Source organism: Sapajus apella, unplaced genomic scaffold, assembly GCF_009761245.1.
Source record: "Sapajus apella isolate SASKATOON/1434 unplaced genomic scaffold, GSC_monkey_1.0 scaffold72, whole genome shotgun sequence".
Lineage (NCBI taxonomy): Eukaryota > Metazoa > Chordata > Mammalia > Primates > Cebidae > Sapajus > Sapajus apella.
Genome location: NW_022437012.1, coordinates 9,752,560 through 9,773,716, shown reverse-complemented (window position 1 = coordinate 9,773,716; position 21,157 = coordinate 9,752,560). Strand labels below are relative to the sequence as shown.

At 41.6% G+C, this 21,157-nt stretch overlaps 1 protein-coding gene and 1 long non-coding RNA gene across 9 annotated transcripts in view; both read right to left on the bottom strand.

Annotated features, from left to right (window-relative positions):
• The window catches only part of MGAT5 (alpha-1,6-mannosylglycoprotein 6-beta-N-acetylglucosaminyltransferase), a 325,249-nt gene that overhangs the window by 55,466 nt on the left and 248,626 nt on the right, over positions 1 to 21,157 (bottom strand). The gene's annotated exons all lie outside the window — the stretch shown is intronic.
• LOC116531800 lies at positions 11,184 to 19,938 on the bottom strand. The gene is made up of 2 exons (XR_004260590.1): positions 13,581 to 19,938; positions 11,184 to 13,526 (listed from the first exon to the last, which is right to left on the bottom strand). It is a non-coding gene; the product is annotated as an uncharacterized LOC116531800 (long non-coding RNA).

Here is a 21,157-nt window from a genome sequence, read left to right as displayed (position 1 = left end):
GAATGCAGAACCAGAGGATCAGAAGCTTTCCCCAACTTATCTTAAAACATTTTTAAATGGATACATAATTGTACAGTTTGTGGGGTATAAGTGGTATTTCAGTACATGCATACTACAGGTAATGATCAAATCAGGGTATTTAGGGTATCCATCACCTCAAACATTTATCATTTCTTTGTGCTGGAAACATTTCAAGTTCTTTCTCCTAGTTAATCTGAAATACACAATACAGTATTGGTAACTATAGTCACCTTGGTCTGCTATTGAACACTAAAACTTCCTCCTTCTATCTACCTGTATGTTTGTACCCATTAACTCACTACTCTTCATTCCCACCTACCCTCTTTCCCAGCCTCTGGTATCTATCATTCTACTTTCTACCTCTATGAATAGGACCACTTTTTTAGCTCCCACTTACGAGTGAGAACATTCGATGTCTTTCTGCGTCTAGCTTATTTCACTTAACATAATGATCCCCAGCTCCATCCATGTTGCTGCAAATTACAGACTGCATTGTTTTTAAATGGCTGAATTTTATTCCATTGTGTACGTACACATTTTCTTTATCCATTCATCCGCGGATGGACACTCAGGCTGATTCTGTACCTTGGCTATTGTAAATAGTGTTGCAATAAACATGGGGTGCAGATATCTCTTTGATCTCCAACTTCCTTTTTAGCTGGTAAATTAGGGTACAAGAATGTTCTTTGGCGAATAGCAGTATCCTCCCCAGTAAACCTCTGCTCCTCACTGCAGAAACACATATTCCTCCTGGACTTCATTTTCCCTCATTCATGCAGCACCTTATGACCTGTCATTTAAAAAATTCTGCAGTTCAGCCTGAAGTTGGCTCCTCCAGTGGTGAACATCTGTGAGTCTTAGGCAGTAGTACTCCTCCCTGGGAAGTGCTGTCAATCCCTCTCCAGAATGACAAAACCAGGCTGCGGAGGCAAGTGTGTGCCCCACCCCACGTAGGCCAGAGAAAAATTTAAGTCCTACAGAGAAGGCCTAACAGGCAGGAGTGGTAAGGTCTCGGCCCACAGCTCATGTCATGCCTAAGCCCAGGTGCCATCCTTGCCCTTCCCAGGGTTCCAACCGTCAGCCAATCCCTGCTATGGCCTAAACTAATAAGTCAGGCTTCTATCATTTACAGCAGTAGGAGCCCTGGCAAGTACACTTGTGATTGGATGCTTGATTTTGGCCACGGTGGAACTTTAATCATTTTTAAAGTATATGTTGAACATCCCTAACCCAAGAATCCGAAATGCTCCAAAATCCAAACTGCTGAGCACTGGAGCATTTTGAATTTCAGATTTTCAGCAACAGGGATGTTCAACCAGTTAAGTATTTCCAAATAACCCCAAATCTTAAAAAATCCAAAATCAAAAACACTTCTGGTCGCAAGCATTTTAGATAAAAGCTACTCAGCCTGTAGCACCTTCCCCCCTTTCCCCACAAATACGGAAATTGGCCTGTTACATGGTTTTACAAACATACAATAACGAACCATATTTTTTATTTAAGAAACACAAGGCCATAGAATATGCCTGGACCAGAACCAGCCAGGGGAGTCCTTTACTGTTACTGTAACATAACTCCTAGACAGGCTGAGGCTGGGGCTGTCAACTGCACAGAATGAAGATGCTGTAAACCTCCCTCCACTACAGGTCGCCTCCGTTTGCTCTGCCTGCCCCCTCCTGCATGAAGTACTGTCATAATGTCTGGGCTGGGCTCCTTGTCTGAACAGTGGCACGCTCCTTAGGAGTGCTTTCAGATTCCCCCTGCTCTTCTCTTTTTCAGTCAGTGCTCACACAAGTCAGGCTACCCTCTGCTGCCAGATGGGGAATAAGCTATATCATGGGATGGGGTGGTGGGGCCCTCCTTTCTAAATAGCATCGCAGAACTAGAGGGGCTTTAGAACCGAGGTTGATGGCAAACAGGACACAGGAAGGAGCAGGGCAAATAAAACCCACCTCCTTTCTCTCTTCCAGACTATTCCAAGGCGGAGCTCCTCTTTGTACGGCTTTGGGGAAAGTCCAGGCAGCCCAATGTGCTGCTGTGTCTGTGTGGCCCCCCAGCATGGTCAGTCACACCATCTGTTACCCTGCACTTCCCTTTTCCTTCATCCTTGCTGCCCTGGGTTTGCAACTCCCTCTGCAGCAAAATATTGGTACTTTGGTCTTTGTCTCAGGCCCTGCTTTCTGGAGGCTGTGGGCTAAGACATTGTCTGTAGGCTCTCACCCCTTCAACCCATCCTCCTCATCGTCACCAGTTTCTAAAACCCAAGTTTTGTTCCCCTATATAAAGGGCTTCCCAGTGCTGCACACAAGGCCCTTCACACTCAGGGCTTCTGCCAAGATCTCCAGCTTTAACCCCAACTATTCCCTCTGCTGCTTGCTTAAGGTCTCTACCTACACTCAACTTATCCGTCAGTCCCAAACCTCTCCTGCTCTCTCACACCTGGCCTGCCACTGCCAATGCCCCAAAGACCCTTCCTTCCTCCCTCCTTTTCTTCTAGATGGACTCCTGCCTCCTCTTCTTTTACAACCAGTCAGTCCTGGATCCACCCAGATGAAGGTCACTGCTGTATCCTCTGTGCCTTGACCATCTTCCTGCTTGGGTTCCACTGTCACTAGATGTTCCCAGATGGCTGGAAGTATGAACTTCTCCAGGGCAGAACACTAGGCTCGGCACAGGCCTGGCACAGGGTGAGCACTCAGTAAATACATACTACCTGAGTGAGAAACACAAAGAGGGCAGGCACACAAACCACAAAGCACCTATGGACTTGTGGGAAACATGGATCTCAGGCACGGTGCATTCCTTCACTTTCTACCTGCTCCCAGCAAATGAACTTAAAGTCCACGATTACCTAAGTGTATATTCTAATCAAAAACAAAATAAAAAGAGTTGCAACCCTGAAAAGATATATTTTATGGTTGATTCATCCTCCTTTTTATATAGCTCCTAGGTACCATGTTCACTTAGGAATTGCAAGGTAAATAAAAAAGAAAACGAAAGGAGAGAGAGACGAAAATAAACTACCTCATCTGCTCCTGAACTCTAAAATTCAAAAAAGATGAAAAATTCTTTTATTCCAAGATTGGAAGTAAGTTATAAAATGAAAATCTCTGTGAATTTCAGCAGTGTAGCAAAACTAATTTACATTTCAGAGCCATTTAAAGTCTGTGCAGTCCTTGGTTCCTTTATCTCAAGTAACCACACAAGGTCAAGGAAAATACACATATGGGGGTGGTCCTTGCCGTGTGGGGCTCTGAAAGACCCTTGAAATCTAAGAATCTCAAAGCCTGTTCAACACTTCCTCTTCCTTCTCAAACCCATGCCTCTCTAGGAGAAAAGAGGGTGCTCAATGATTGCAATGGCACGATAAGGGGAACCTTGTTTTCTTGTTTCCAGCCCAGTCTGTGGTCTACCTATAGGCCCTCAGACACTAAAAAGAAGGGAATCTGCTTTCTTTCATGTACTGGCCCCCACACTTAGTCTTGGCTTGAGCTCATCTGATATAAATTACAATTTATCTTGGGCAATGGGTCTCAAGTATGATACTGAGTGGCTCTAGAACTTGCCTACCTCGGGGAACAAGTGGGAGGGAAGAATAGCCTCAAGCACTTTATTCATTATTCTCTACTGTCCAAGTAGGCGAGAATTGTGGTTTCTGGTCCAAAGACAGACATAGGGAGATTTCTGAGGCTAAATGGGTGGTACAGAAACAGCAATTGGTCCTGTATTTGCAACTTGATGGCCAATGTCTCATCTATAAATAGGAAGTAATACCACTTCATGGTTCTTTTAGACATCTATTACATGTGCAGTGCTGGGCCAGCAGTGGGAATAAAATGCATGTAAAAGATGTTTAATATGTACCTTTGCTTTTAAAAATAAGGTGCTAATACTGCTCCAAAGCCATAAAATGGGACAAGCTAGACATGAGAGTCCTGAGCTGGCTAGCACCTTCACACCACTGCCCATGTGGAACCAATGCTTACGCCTACTCTACATCTCTCAGTCTGAACTGGTTAGTCAGTGTGGGTCCCTATTTTCCAGTACTTCTGTTTTTCTGGATTTTCTCTGCCTTAGCACAGAGCTTTCTGCTACTTAACAAATGGCCCTTAAAGGACCCTTGGGAACCATCAGCCTGTTTGTGAAAACAAGAAACCCTTTGACACGACCTCCTTTCTGCTTTAAGAAAGGCAGGAGGCCTTCAAATTGCAGAGCTGGTTTCTCTTTTCCTCAATACAAATGCAGTCACTTAGGGATAATGATGTTCCTTCATCTACTCTGATTGACACAGTCCTAAAGCAAGAAAGCCTACCAGCTACACTACCATGCAGAAAACAGGCTGGAAGGTTGAAATCACACCACCACAGGCCAGATGTACCAGCAGACTCCTCCAGGAGCTTTCTATTTTCCACCTACCTGGGCAGTAACCACAGAAAACAGACTGTTTAGTGACAAAGAGAGCTGTCACAGTGGAAGGTTTTGCCTTGGCAAACTGAAATTCCATGTTTTATAGAATCCCTAAAGGGTCAGGAAATCATGGACTGAATATTCCTTCCTGAAAGGGAGGAGGAGATATCTGGATGAGCTTTGGCCGGATACTGTTTAAAGGAAAGGGAGAACTGCCTTCTATTATTTCAGGGCCATCCTGTGAGAGTCATCAGGGTTTTGGAACACTGCATGGTCACACTGGCAGTGGGTGTGATGGGGCTTCTCCTGACAATTAAACTGAGGCCCCCAAAGGCCAGGAACCTAACTAACCAGAGAAGCCAAGTACCACCCAATCACATCAGTAAATAATAAATTAAAAATAATACCATACGAATTAATACTTTTAAATCACTTTAGTGTATTTCTTTGTAACAAGAAGGGGGAAGAATTCTATCTACATATTGGTTTCACTTAGTAAGAAATAATATTACATTTTGTGTTTTCCAGTGTTAAGTGTTGTAAATCTGTGAGGGATTCCATCAAAACAATACTCTTTGTATATTCATGTTAAAGGATAGTATTAGCAGATGTTAATCGATCTTTATTCAGTTGATCAATAAACGTTTTTTTTTAAGAGGGAGTCTTGCTGTGTTGCCGGGCTGGAGTGCAGTGGCGCGATCTCGGCTCACTGTGACCTCTGCCTCCCGGCTCAAGCCGTTCTCCTGCCTCAGCGAACAGCTGGTACTACAGGTGTGCACCACCACACCCAGCTAATTTTTATATTTTTAGTAGAGACGAGGTTTCACATGTTGGCCAGGATGGTCTTGATCTCTTGACCTCATGATCTGCCCACCTCGGCCTCCCAAAGTGCTGGCATTACAGGCGTGAGCCACAGCGCCCCGCCAACAATACTCTTTGTATATTCAATTTAAAAGATGCTATTAGCAGATGTTAATCGATCTTTATTCAGTTGATCAAGAACTTTTTAATTTCAAAAAGCTTTTTTTCATATGAAGCAAAATGTAAGCACACACACAGTGACTGGCAGAACACAATTTCTGCAGGCCAGGATGAAAAGTACTTGCTTTCTTGTAATTTCCCAATTTTCTACTTGTAATTACCTTATAACCAAGGGAAAAAGACCTGTCTGCAAAATCACATTTGGCAGCCCCAATGGGCACGCCTCACATATAGTAATTATGCAGAAATGTGAAAGGTGGGATGAGTGGAGAAGGCCCAGTTTCACTGGGAAACCAGAAAGGGAAAATGGAGCGTGAGGCAGGGCCCGCTTCTATGGGATGGTGCACACCTTCATCTTTCATCCCAAGGGCCTTACGTTCCTGCCAGTCTCTCAGTTAGGAATAAAAAGGGCAGCCTGAATTCAATGCACCACAGATAAGGAAGGAGTTTATAACTCCACTCAATGTGCATGTGCTTCTTCCTGGATCCTTCCAAAGCAGCAGGCGGGGGCGGCAGGGGGGGCCAATCAGGCCAGCTCCATTAGTTTGATTTTGAATTACATAAAGCAGGAGACCAGGTCACCATGTTGTGGAGAAGCATGGTGGCACAGAGTCAAGGGTTGAAACAGTTTCACTCAGTGCTTAATTTACTGTAAGATAATTTATCATATGATTCTATAGCAGTGTTTGGAGATGTTCCTCTCTTGGAAGCCCCAATAAATAATATAAGGCACCTATCTGGAGACACTGGGACAGCCAAACAGACTCAGGCAGGTCGCAATGCCCCTTCTGGTGCCATCCCAGCTCTTAACTTCATGGTCTGCACAGGGGGATGACAGACTCCAAGTAAGACCTAATTTCATGTGCCAGGAAGCTCTCAACGTTATAATAATTATATGCAGGGTAAACAGCAGTGCTTCAAAAAGACAAGACTTTTTGAAGATCCTTATGCTTGGTGGCTCTTACCAGCAGTCTCACAGAAGGGGTGGCATTAATTACTCAGAGCAGAGACGGGAGAATTGGTCTCTGTCTGTAAATAGCCTTTACACAGGCAGGCCAGCCCTCCCACACTGATCTGAGGTAATCCGGCCTTTTCTAGGGCCCTATACACATTTGTGCAAAATGTAGCAGGCAGTTTGGGGTCAAGAATGAAGTAATCTGGGTTTTTATTCCAGTTCTCTGACTAACTTCTTATGGGACTTCAGTAAGTTTCCAAGCTTCAGTTTTCTTATCTGTAAAATGAGGGAATATTAAACTTGCCCTATTATCTCATGTGGATGTTCACAGAAACAAATGAGATTTTAAAATTATTATGTGAAGGGCACATTCTCTTTCTCTCACACATTGACTCTCCCCAAGGCTCATGCATCTGAAAGAACTCTACTCAGCACTTAGTTATGGCTGACACAGTGCACACCACGGACCTCAGAAAATGCAATGCCTTCCTGAGATGTGGGATGGCATCTCTCACCAAAGGGCTTTCTGTCCTCAGTGCAGGGCTCACTGACCCAGGGGTGCCCCCTTCTGGGTGGGATGTCACAGGTTGGTTTCCACCATGCCACATCACTAAGGTGCAGTTCTAGTTTTAAGCTCTACTTGTAGGGCTGTGCTTGCTAAATTTCCTTGCTGAGGCACTCAGCCCCGTGCCATATGCATTAATACCCACGCTTCATGATGACAGATGCGTCCATTGGTAATAATGAACATAATCTCTCCCCTCAGAATACCAGTGTCAACACGCTGTTGTTGTAGGCTGGGACCAGACATGTGACAAACTAGGCCATTTAAAACATAAGACTCTCTTGGGCTTCTTCCTCTGCTCCCACCAAGCTAAGAACAAACTTCTAAATTCCAGGCACCTCTCTTTGTTTGTGAGGTACATAGACTGAGATTCTGATTCAGGTATGGCAGTGTAAGATCCCTTTAAAGGACAGCTGACCACCAGGCTTTAAATGAAGAGCTCATTTTTAAGACAAAAGTTAAAAATACCCTCTCCAACCCTCTCCTCAAAATAAATCACATGCCTGTTGAAATTTCTTCACCTCATTCTTGATTTCTTGAAAACAAGAAGATAGTAAAATAAAAGTGATCAGACTAATTAGAGTACCTTTGAATCTAAAATGCTGCAAATAAATATTTGAAAGGAAAAGCAGCTAAAGTGTCTAATTTGCAAGCAGCAGTTTGAAAACAGAAACAATTAAAATACACCAACAAAGCAAAGCTGAGGTCTCATACTTGTCAATGGTTTTGGAAAATCTCTCACTTTCTATGACCTTCCCCTGCCCTCCCATTTCTCAGGCAGCTTGTGAGTGCTGAAGCTCTGCCCTGTTACCAATGACAATGTGACACACCCTACAGGAAGTTACAAGAAAGGTACAAGAAAAATGGGGAAGGACCCAGAGCCAGGAAATCAGGATTTTGAACTTTGACATCTCCCTTTGCTGGCTATGTGCCCTCGGGAAGTGGTTTCACCCACCTGTACCCAGACTCTTCAGGTAATAACCACCCTCCCTCCTGGAGCAGTCCAAAGGATGACATGAAGTAATGTGGTTAAGTGACTCCAACTACACAGAATTCTCCTCATGAGTTCTCAACCTTGTGGTTCTATTCTAGCCAAGCCTTTCTTCTCCATCCCATGTCGAGAGTTGTCACTGACTATTTGTGTCCCCCAAAATTCATATCCCCACCGTTGAAATCCTTATCCCTGCTGTGATAGTACTAGGAGGTAGGGCCTGTGGGAGGTAATGAGGTCACAAGAGTGAAGTTCTCATGGATAGGAAGAGTGCCCTTTTAAGAAGAGAACAGAGATCTAGCTCACTCTTTCCACCAGGTGAGGATAAGAGACACTGGCTGCCTGTAACTGGGAAGAGGCCCCTCACCAGAACCCAACCATACTGGCATCCTGATCTCAGACTTTCAGCCTCTAGAACTGTAAGAAATAAATTTCTGTTATTTATAAGTCACCCAGTCTATCGTACTGTATCACAGCAACCCAAACAGATTCAGCCAAAGCTCACTAACTGTAGGTTCCAGTCTGTTCAAGAGACTCTCTCCTGCTTAGAAATGCCATCCTGCCATTCACCACCCGAGGTAAGACCCCCTTTGAAGAACAAGCGGTAGTCTCTTTTGGGTGCTTTCTTCAAGCAGATCACTAACAGCACTACCTACCTCCTCAACTCTCTCAGCACTCAATCCCTATCCCCAGCTAATGAAGCCCGAATCCTCTACATATTGCTGTCTCCCACCTGGTTAAACATTGCTGGAGAGTTCAATGTCCCCTCCTCCTACTTGATGTCAAGCTTCAGTGGGGAAAGGACCTGATCAGATAATCTAGATCATTAGCCTGTGGTTATTAGTCTAGATCAACAGTATCTGAAGTTGCTCTATTGACACATGGTAAAAGAAACAGGAGTCCAAGAAATGAAGACCTTTAGGGTCTGAAACAGGAAAAGAGAGGCAAAAGTCTGAAAGTCGGCATAAAAGATGCTAAAGAAGTGACACTTATCCAGTAAAAAAAAAAAAAAAACCATATAGAGGGGTAGAAAATGGCCCACTTCAGTAGAGATCTGGGCCCAAATAACTTGCTATTTTAAAGGAACTCTGCAGCAACTATTTTTAGCAAAAATCAGTGACCATTATATTTCATTTAGATTTGGAGGCAGGTGGGTTAGGGGATGTGTTTTCAGACAGAATGTATCGTGTGACTTAAATCTGTGTTTGTTAAGACAGACTCCTTCATGAAAATAATAGTAGACATAGGACAAGGTTAAAATCTTTTTGAGAAGTCCTGCATTTAAAAGGGTTATGATGTCCTGCCATGTGATTTGAATACAATTTAATTTTTGAAAACAAAGGAAACATATTGAAATAAAAATAATTCCTTTCTATATTTTCTGACTTAAAGTAACTGACGTTGGATTTTGCTTTTGGTGTTTGGTTTGGTTGGAGGGTAGCACTGTTTTGCTGGCACCTCAAACAGTGCCTGATCTAAAAAGTGAACCTGAAAGTAGGATGCACAAGACGATCCACGGGGACGCAAGAAAAATGTATGAATGTGTTTCTTTACAGTGTAATATTTGTATACTGCACATACCATTATTCTACTACTCTCCAGTTTTTATCAGTAAATTAGTATCCATAAATTAAGAGGTCAAACTCAGTATTTTTTCACTGACATGGCTGCAAACAATAAAAAACAATCTGAAGACAGTGGCAGTCTGAAGCATGGAAGGAAAGGCTTGCAAAAAACTGCAGGAAAAATTGGGAAAAACTGATGAAACCACACCGACATCCTGCCTGTCCTAGTTATCTGCGTTCTCAGTTTGGAAAGAATAATTGTAAAAGGAGAATATTTTCTGAATTCCAGCAGAATGTGAGAGAGGGAAGGTGAACATGTTCATTAAAAGGTTCACAAGAGGAGGCATTTGGTTTCCTGTGTCCTTAGCAGAATTTCTGAACTCAGGACCACATAGCTTCTCTCCAAAGGAGTTACCTAACACTTACTTGGGCAAAAATACAAGTACTCCAAATTTTATGAGACCAGCTTGCCATAACCTATATTAGTTTTGATTCCAAATTTATTCAGGTCACCTTCACACACCATTAACTCAGTTATCCACCAAGCCATTAGATACCATATGTGCATGACTACAGGCCTCAGGGGCTCCATGGAAAAATTAATCACCAGGGAACCTATGTAGCTGGTTGGTCTGATAGTTCAGCTGGGAAAGCATATGGAGTAGCACAGAGGCTGAGACTAAACTTCACTTAGAAAAATTAAAGTGAGAAAGAGCCTTCCTTTAAAAAAGGAGCAAATCTGGAAAAGACAGAGGGTGCTAGCTTAGTGCAGATGTTGTCTGGTCTGTTTCCTGAGATGACTTTTCAAAGATCCCCAGACTTAGTCTTTATAGGCTATATTTACTAGTCAATATAGCATTACTAGTCAACGTAGAATGCAGTGGACTGGAAAACAAATATATTTAAATTAAGTGAATTCATAAGGACACTTGATTAGAATATCACCAGCAAGTACTAATGAACTAATGGGTCTAGGCAATTACTCCTAACCACCGCTAACATGAAGAAAAAGTCAAGACAACTGGAAGTTATATGCCTCCTGATGCCAATACCCCAAAAACCCCTATGAAGTAGCCCTGCAAAAATCAAACCTGGGCTGCACATGGTGGCTCATACCTGTAATCCCGGCACGTTGTTCTGCTGGCTCAGGTGGGCAGATCACTTGAGGTCAGGAGTTTGAGACCAGCCTGGCCAACATGGTGAAACTCTGTCTCTACTGAAAATACAAAAATTAGCCAGGCACAGTGGTGTGCACCTGTAATTCCAGATTCTCAGGAGACTGAGGCAGGAGAATTGCTTGAACCAGGAGGTGGAGGCTGCAGTAAGCCGAGACTGCACCACTGCACTCCAGCTTGGGTAACAGAGTGAGACTCCATCTTAAAAAACAAACAAGCCCCTGAATTTGACCAGACTGCTGTATCTTATCTACCAACTTCAGAAAATACACTGGAGAAGAAAGGCCACAGGTATGCAATTACTAAGATTTAGACTGTGGACAACAATTTACAGGATAAATAACCTGGTTTAACAAATAAGCTCCCATTAGAGACTTAAAGAACATACACAGTCATAACATATGGATCTTATTTGCATCTTTCTTTAAATAAAATGAAAAATTGAGACAGTCTAAGAAATCAGAACCCTGTATATTTTAATATTAAAAATTTATTGTTAAGTATTTTTAGGTATAATAATAGCAGTGGTTTTTTTTTTTTTTTTTTTAAAGATCTTCATATTTTAGAGATACGCACTATACTGAAATACTCTAATTATGAAAGAGTAAGAGGTCTTAAATTTGCTTCACAATATTCTGGGGGTGGAGGTAGATGAAGAAGAAACATGACGGGTTGTGAGTTGATCATTGGTGACGCTAGGTGAGAGGTACATGGGGGCTCATTATACAATTCTTTTATTAGAAATGTTTCATGGCAAAATTTACAGGAAAAGAGTCACCATAGTTTATTCTAAGAAAAACTTTCAAACACTCAAAGTGGAAAGAAAGAACCCTTTTTCATTGTCCTTGACTTTCTGGAGAGAAGTGGCAACTTCTGAGCTTTAGGCACCTTCCATGTCAGTTCTGTGCCTCCCTTATACTCATCTTTTGTGTATCCTTCTAAAATCCAAGGCTCTGATCCCCATGAATTTTAGCTGAAGATTTTGGAGTCTCCTAACTTCTCATTATTGGAATCGCTGTCATCGAAGAATTACGTGTGGAAAGTATACTGATTTTTAAATAACACCTGATAAGTCACTTTCCATTGGAGGTCTCCATTTGTAGTCTTCTGTTCAGAGGCAAACTCCCATCCCTGAACTTTGGAGCTCTTGAGTACACATTTGAATACTCAATCATCTGTGGCTATGAATGGGCAGCTTTCTCTCAATATTCCTGTCTCTTCTTAGAAGTTTCCTTTCACCAAACAACTCTTTTGCGCTATTCAGAACCAAGTCATTAGGATAACAACAATTCTTCCCCTTCTCTCCAACATGAGGCAGCAAGTGGCGAGGGCTGGCGAGCTGTTTTGTTACCAGCTGCAGGAACTTCTAGCAGAAATGGCTTAGCCACGTTACTGGGCATGGTGCCTCCTTGTGTGCTCAGCTCTGTAGGAAGACTTTACATGCCTCATTCCAACTAATCCTTACAACCATCTTAGGTAGAACAGACTGCTGTTTCCACTTTATAGACAGACAAACTTGGGTCCAGAAGCTTGCCTAAGGTCCTCTATTTAAGTTAGCCGACAGAACCAGGAATGGAGCACAGTTCTTAACCAACACTCTATGACGTCTAGTTTTTATGCTGGTTTGGTAAAGAAAATGTATCCTACTATCTTTTATCTGGCCAAGTTGTATCTTGTGTATTCTTAGTGTGTTAATATTTTGTTATTTTCTATTTCAATCATCACTCCAACTTTTGCTTATTGAGATGCCCCATATATACACATTTCCTTAGCATATAGCACTACCCTCTCTACCCCTTCAACTAATGCAAAAATATCCCTTTTTCCTTATGAACAGAATCTCACTTTTATTTGGGGCAGTAGTCCCAGCTGAAATTTCCTCATCTCCCTAGTAACTAGGAGTAGGTAAAGGCTAGACACAGCTTCAAAGAAAGCTCTTTAGAGGGGGCTGCCTCAGCAGAGAAATGTATACTCTTTTATCCTTATCTTCTTGCTTTTGCCTCTTGAGTGAATTGAGGCCTTAATGACTAAAGCCTTAGCAGCCATCTTGGACCAAGAGTGCCTCTGAGGACGGATGTCATTACGAAGATGATAGAGTTGAAAGACAGAAATAGCTAGAGTCCCTAATAACAGATCGCTGAAGCAGCCCAATTTACTTGTCTTTAAGTGAAAAAAGAAACTCTTTAAGAAATTTTTTATGGTATAATCTAATATTCACATTTGAATGCAATTCTTAATTTAATACACCAATCCATTTGCATATTCTGATTACAGGAATTTTACCTGTTATCTGTGTAGTCCCTTGTTTAAATGGCATTTCTTCTAACTTTTCTGAGGTCATTCCTGTCTTTTGCTTTTCCCATCAATGGTTTGTTCAAATATTTCGTATTTTGCCCCTGACAGCTTCTCATATCCTGATTCTTAGGTGATTTTTCCATAGTCCAACAGCAAGCTAATTTTGCACATCTTAAAATAACACATTATTTTACTTTGCATCAAAATTTTTACCCTGACAACTTTTTGAGAATTTGTCACTGGATCAGAAAGTTCTCAGTGCTTACTGTGATGTGATTCTGGCTGACAAGAAGGTGCTTCTTATATCTTATCTCATCTTCTGAGATTCTGCTGTTGATTAGCACAGCTTCTTAGCTGTTCCATATTTCCACCATCTATTAGAACCAATATGACCTTATTTTATATGCCCCAAGTAAAAACAAACAAAAAAACCCTGCTAAATTGATCTTCCTTTCAATAAGCATTTTATTAAGCCTAATCTTCTGTTTTTCTTCCTCCTCCCAAGAACGCTGAGTATTCATTATCTTCAGTGGCTTTATGTTTTCCTAGTGTCATATTGTCAAAACTTTTCCTTTTTTAATTGTCATGCCTTATTACATTCCATATGTATTTATAAATATCCAACCTTATATGTGTACCTTTATAAAAACTGTAGACATATGTCTAGAACCTGATGTTTGAGGCTTACCTTACTACTTCGAATTTTGGTGGCATTAAAAATGATGTTGCCCTCTGCCCTAGGTCTGTGATTGAACACCCAGTTCTACTCAATCAGCAGCTGAGGGCTTCTCAAGTCAGGAGCCAATAGCAAGGAAAAGAGGGGCTTTTGATGGCACAAGGAGGATTAAGTGACTAATGACATTCTAGTCACACTTATTCTTCATTCTCTTTGGATTTAATATATACTGTGGTATATACATGCTGTCTTAATACAAATGCTGACCTGAAATTTTTAATGCTTATTTGTTATCTGCTTGATTTTTTGCTGGTTATTGTGAGGCAGGTTTTGCTGCTGTTGCCGTTTAATGCATATCAGTATTTGGAGAGACAGACTCAGAGAATGAAGAAAGAAGTACAATCGGTTCTGCTAAAGTGTGTGTTTCTCTAATGTCAATTAGCTCATACACGAAGGTAAGTGGGGAACGACGTAAACAGAGCCATGTAAGTCACTTTGGTTCAGATACCATTTTTTTTCCAGTTCATTAATATTTTGTAGAATCAATAATAGCAGCTTAATACAATACACATTTACTCAGCTACATGCAGTAATCTGCAGAGGGTACAGTGCTACACACCAAGACTAGTTTCCAGCTTGGTATGTGTGGCCATGGCTCTGCCCTGGACATGCTCCCATGGAGTTCTCTTCCATCAGGAAAGGTCAGGTGCATCTTACCCTTCTTTCTATAAACTAAAAGTAGCCTCAAACCATTCCCACCTCCAGCATGCTAATTTGACCTTTTTAAAGGTAAAGTTATATATTTAGTATTTGCTTTTTAGGTTTTAAATGTTTTCACTCTGCTACAATTTTTATTTGGATTGTTATTTTTATAACTGCTGTTGTCCAAAAAAGTGTAGATTTCATTTGCAGTGGTTTGGCCCTTACTTTTATCATAAGTCCTATTATTTTTAATCTGCAGTTTTCAAGATTTTTTAGAAATGCAGGTAACATGATCTAGCCGAAGTGCTTGTACATCAAGCTTCCAAAAGGTAAGTGTACTTCTGGTACCATCAAATGTATTCTTGAGAAATCTAAATTAAATGTGTATTTGTAAAAATCAAACAGTTATAAAGAATCAATATGTTTTTGTAACAACTGAGATTTTGTTTTACTAATATTCATAGTTCTAGTAAGAACTAGGAGGGGATTGGTTCCAATGAAGCCGGTGAAGAAAGAATCCTGAAAAACTGAACCAGTTACATTCAACACATTTACTTTCAAAGGCAAGTTCCAAACAAACTCTCCATCAAGGATGGTGGACAGGAAGGAGTAAGTATGCCTGAAGAGACAGAGAAAAGGCCTAGGACTTGGGCACAGCATGCACCTGGGTGAGGGGATAATGACTTTTTTTTTTTTTTTTTAAACCACTGAGGTTCAAAAGGAGCCACAGACAGTAGTAAACAAATGGCCTTAGATGTGTCCCACTGAAACTTTATGGACATTGAAATGTGAATTACATAAAATTTTTATGTCCAATATACCCTTCTTTTGATTCTTTTCTCAATTGTTTAAAAACGTAACACCACACTTCACTCATGGGCTATACAAAAATAGGTGATAGGTATGTGGGCCGGAGTTTGTGAACTGCTGATTTAGAGCTTTGAGATGTATTATGGTGAGAGGCTAATCCCTGTATTATTAATATAAAAATAACAACTGGATTCCAGCTGCAGAAGTGGACAACAGCAGTATTTAAAACAGCCTGCGGCAGCCAGCAAGAACAAGATAATTTCAAAAGCAAATCTTTTAATGAAGTATAGCTTAATAGCTAGATTAGTAATGAAGTACTTGACTAATACTCTCCTTTCAGTCCTTGATTTAAATGGGAGACATTTGGTCTTTTATAAGAAAAATACAAGTTCATTAAATTGTGTATTGTTTAAATAATAAGTAGAAAATTAAATGCTCAGGTGAGTATGTTAATGGTTAATCACGGCAGTCTTACCTACCCATAGCAGACATCATTGCTCATAGTTTTTTTATTCAGAAGAGGGAGAAATAGGTGATGAGTTAATAGAAAGAATCCTTTAATGAAGGCAAAACAAAAAGTGATACCTATATACTACAAACATTTTACCGTAAAACTATAATGCTGCCTCTGAAATCTCTTTAAAATGTCAGGTAAGTGTAAAAATACTTGCAGAGCAGGGTAACTTCAGACTCCACATTTTTGTGAATTTCTCATTATTTTACTGGTGTCTTGACTACCCCAAATTTAACAGCAATATTTTAAAAGGACTCACCTCTATCAAATCTTTCCAAAGCTACCAACTAAGTTTATCTAGAAGTGAGTGCTCTTACTTTTTACATTTGTATTTCATCAGTTTATGTGTTAATAATACTACATAATTACAACACAGGTATATGGTATAAACAGGTTTGAGAGTAAACTCTCTCAACAGTTGATGTGCACACAGCTCAAGCTGTGGGTGCAGAAATTTATGGTGGCTGTTGGGGGCAAGTCTGGCCGCCCCAATGTTCAGTCTGCCTCAGCAGGTCTGACAAAGGAAATGGTAGAAATAGATAACCAGGACTTTGAGAATTGGAAATCTCTGGTCTAAAAGATCTTCTGGTCCAAACCTTCAGAGCAGCGTTCAATCCTGGAATGCCCAAGAATTAGCTGGGGAGGTACATGCTTAAAGGCGCTACCTAAGTTTGGTTCCCCCGCTACCTGTATCAAATCACCAAGAATAATCGTGATCCTAAGACCCTATTTAGCTTTATTGCAGACAAATCCCTGGGGGTGGTACTGCTTTTGACTAGCTCCACCCATGATCTTCAGGCACACTATATTTGAAAACACTCTTTAAAGAAGCATTCCTGGCAGCCTCATTCTTTCCATGTAGATATAATAGAAGTCTTTGGAACAGTAGTTGTCAACCTTTGTTGCATACTGTAATCATCTGGGGAGCTTCTATCACAATGTCAGATTCTGATCTAACTGATCTGGGGCTGGACCTGGGCACCAGGACTTTTTTTTTTTTTTTTAGACAGGATATTGCTGTTGCCCAAGCTGGAGTATAATGATACTATCATAGCTCAGTGCAGCCTCAAACTCCTGGCTTCAAGTGATCCTCCTGCCTTGACCTCCCAATGTGCTGCGATTACAGACATGAGCCACCGTACCTGGTGGTCACTGGGATTTGAATGGCTCTCCAGGTAATTCCAAAGAGCAGCAGCTTGGCTGAGAACCACAGCAAAACTCTAGGTAGCATTAAGAATGGGGCCAGACACTTCTCAATTCCTGAAAACCCAAACTTATTTCATATAACTAGGCTCTATTGGAATAATAATTTATTTGTATTAAAAAATACATTTCAAATCTATTTTTACCATAAAAGACCTATGTCCATGATTAAGCAGGGTTCAGGAAGCAGCTAAAAATCAACTTTTAATTGAACTACAAACTGAAATGATTTAGAGAAGATACCTAAAGGCCAAGTCCACAAAAGCCAATTACAAAGTTTGAAGAAGCTAAGACTAAGACATGCATTTAAGAGCCTGGACAAGATTTCTGAAAACTGTTTGAGTTTCCATGGAAAGTAGGAAGCCAACCGCCCTTTCCTGGAACTACAATGATTCTATCTAGTCTCTCTCTCTCTCTCTCTCTTTCTCTCTCTCTAACTCATCTAATCTCTCCTATCAATCGAATCAAATCGAAGAGACGGTAAGAGACAGGTCTTGCTATGTTGCCCAGGCTAGAGTGCAGTGGAGTGCATTCACAAACATGATGATGGCAAATTACAATACAAGCAATTGTCCCGGTTTCAAGTGATCCTCTTGTCTCATCTTTTTAAGTAGCTATGACTAATGGAATACATCACCATACCCAGCTATATTAGTCATTATAATCAGGCTATTCTAAATAGTCATTATAATCAGGCAAAATTCAATCTTCCCATGATTCAGAGTTCAGAATTCATTTCCACAAAGAATTACACGGGCTCTTCTATTTGCAAGGACTTCATCGGAATTTGGGATGCAGGCAGGGGAGGTAGCATATGAGAAAAAGAGCAAAAGAAGGGGGGGGGCAACTTTCATCATTCTGTTTCTCTACCTTTTTTATTTTTCATAGAACATATCACTGTGCCATATATTAATTTAATGGTGTATTACCTTCTTTTTTCTCTTTAGAGTATCAGATCCATAAGGGCAAGCACACAACATGTTTACTCTTTCATTATCAAACCTTAGAACAATGTCTGCTCTATAGTTGTAAGTACTGTTCATGAATGAAACCAGGTTCTTGCCCTCTGTTAAGTTAAAAATTGAATACAACCAACTTGGTTTGGGTGGAGCAGAAATAAGAGAGCTAAACAGGGTAATATCTGACCCTATGCAGGACAGTGAAATACTAAATTAAGATATAATCAGAAAAATGAGGGTTACTACTCCAACATGGTATCGGTATTTATACTCTTCTCTCATGAGAGCTTCACAGTGAACCTGCCATGTAACAGACAAAAAAATGGAAGCTCATAGAGATGAATAACCAGTTTGCCCAAGACTGCAAGGCTGGGTGGCAAGGGGAGAAGCAGAGGGTCTGCCTATAATCCATGTCCCCTTTTTTTAACCACTCCACTTGCAGCAAAACAAGGCCAAGAGGGTTGCACTTGCATTCTAACAACAGCATAGAGCCGGGCCAGACTGGTGCTACTGTTTTCTGTTAAAAGGTTAACTTCAGTGCTATCATAAATTAGTATGTTATGCTAATAAGATAACAGCTACCATTTGAATATTTACTACGCTCTAGAAGAAACTATGCCGCATGCATATTTCTAGCTTATTTCTTTCCACAATCCTGTGAGGTGAGTATTATCATGCCTGTTTAACAGATGAAATTCAGGATGGGAGAGACTGGACCAGAAAACGATCTCTTAATTTCCTAGTGCTAAAAATCTCTAAGTTTGAACGACACCCTCCTTGTCTTAGGGAAAGGAAGCTCCAAGCAAACCTTTCTTGGGAACTTAATACATGCCAAACACTATACTATGCACTTCCTGACATGCTTCATCTCATTTCTACAGCCCTATGATCCAAGTACTGTTAGTGTCATTCTTGCTTTACAGGTGACAAAACTGGGTTGACAGAGGTTAAAACATGCCCAAGCCCACAGGGCAAGTGATGGAATCAAGAAAAAGTGCAGAGCCATGGCCTAATCCTTTCACCACAAGGACACAGCTCTAAGATGCAAGCCACTTGATTTGTTCTTTTCCATGAGAAGAGCTGGAGTTCTTGTCAACAGGGGATGAAACAGACTTCGTGCTCCTAGGACTGGCTAACTTCCATCCAAATGTTCACATTTTTATTCTCTTGAAATACATATTTTGTACCTCCTGGGGCCAGGGCCTGGCTAGGCACCAGGGATATGAATGTGAGTAAGACCATGGGGTGTCTACCCTCATAAAGCCTGCAGTCTAGCCCTGATCCCTCGCTGGTAAGAACCCCAGTCCCGTCACAGGCAGCACTCGTCCACAGAGCCACTTTCCCTGGGCTTGCAGGTGCTGGCAGGCTGCCTCTGTCTCCTGGTGTACTCGAATAAAACTTAATTCTTTATACTCCTGATGCAGCTGGCAAAGGGAAGCCCTCAAAAGTTACAGATGTTTCCTTGCAAGAACAAGAAACTGCTTACACTAAGACCTCTATGTCTATTCCTAAGCTGTGACTCATATGTCTTTTGGGTTGTGGCCTCAATAACACTTCCCTATTTTATTCCTGAAAGAACAAAGCTGGAAGAGAATACTTGATCCTGGAGACAGGAATACTAGCGAGCCATCAGAAGATGATAAAATATGCAGAACTAAAGTACACACATTTCTGCAAGGGACTAAGACAATATATTGACACTGTTTCACTAGACCGTTGCTAATTCATAACAGCAAAAGTCTAGACACAGGGAGAAAGAACTGAGAAAAGTGAAAGCAAAAGGTGGGAAAGAACGGGAGAACAGAAAGCAGGAAAAAGGGAGAAAAAGCCAGAAGGCTTGAGGCACCCATGTTATTGTGTGGGTTTTAGAGTAGAAAAGGCTCAAATTATCTAATCTTATTATCTACTGAAAGCCGAGGGCTTCAACCACAGCCAGAACATAATCATTCCTACATGCCAGGCACTGCACTAAATGCACTCACTTATCATCTCAAGTAATCCTGGCCAGGTGTGGTGGCTCACGCCTGTAATCCCAACACTTTGGGAGGCTGAACCAGGTGGATCACCTGAGGTCAGGAGTTCGAGACCAGCCTGGCCAACATGGCAAAACCTCATCTCTATTCAAAATACAAAAATTAGCTGGGTATGGTGGTGTGCACCTGTAATCCCTGCTACTCCTGAGGCTGAGTCAGGAGAATAGCTTGAACCCAGGAGGCACAGGTGGCGAGATCATACCACTACACTTCAGCCTGGGTGACAGAACGAGATACTGTCTCAAAAAAAAAAAAAAAAGTAATCCAGATAACCATGTGAGCTGTATATGATTACTGTTCTGATTTAACAGTTGAGAACACAGACTTAGATTAGTTAAGTGTCCAGTAAAACAGCACACAGACAGTAAATGGCACAGCTTGGAAACAAATCCCAGTCTGTCTCTAAAGCCCATGCTCTTAACTGTATACTGCCTCTAGGGTTTGATAGACACTTCTATGCCTGAGTGCCTTGTCAAGTAGATCTGACCCTGGGGAAGGTAAAGCACACAGAGAGAAGAATTATAAAAGATGACAACCTTGCTATGGGCTCTGCCTCCCAGTCGCAAAGTCCTGAGCTCACACATTCTGCTCCCCTACACGGTCTCCACTTCCCTCCTCTCTAGTGCTGGGTGGGGGGCAGGATCCTGATGCTGTAGAAGCTTCCCCAGAACCAGATTCAAAATACTTTTTCTCCTGTAGCATCTTTCCATTCCCTCTAGTGACAATGCTTCGGTGCCAGCCACAGAGAAAACATATCTCCAGGGGCCAGATCCATTTTCACTGAGCAATTAGAAACTATGAATTTGGAGCTGAACAGCAATCCACTGAAAACTGGTACACTGGCTGACCCTCCACGCCAACGTCAGGAAACAATGTGTCTGAAGGCCTTCTAAGCAGGGCTGGCAGAAGAGGCTAGGTATGCTGGATGTAGCACATGCCACATGGACTCTGTCAAGGACTGCTGGAATTAAGCCCGAGGGTACTTCCTTGGACACATCTGGTATCTGGTAGCATAAGCGTTAGCCATTTCTCTCTCAAATAGGAGTTGGAGGCCCTTCCAATCTCAGCTCACTGCAGCCTTGATCTCCCAGTTCAAGCAATTCTCCTGCCTCAGTCTCCTGAATAGCTGGGACCACAGGAGCGTACCACCATACCCAGCTAATTTTTGTATTTTTAGTAGAGATAGGGTTTCACCAGGTTGCCCAGGAGGCTGGTCTCAAACTCCTAGGCTCAAGTGATCAGCTCACCTTGGCCTCCCAAAGTACTGCGATTACAGGCGTGAACGACTGTGTCCGGCCTAGTCCT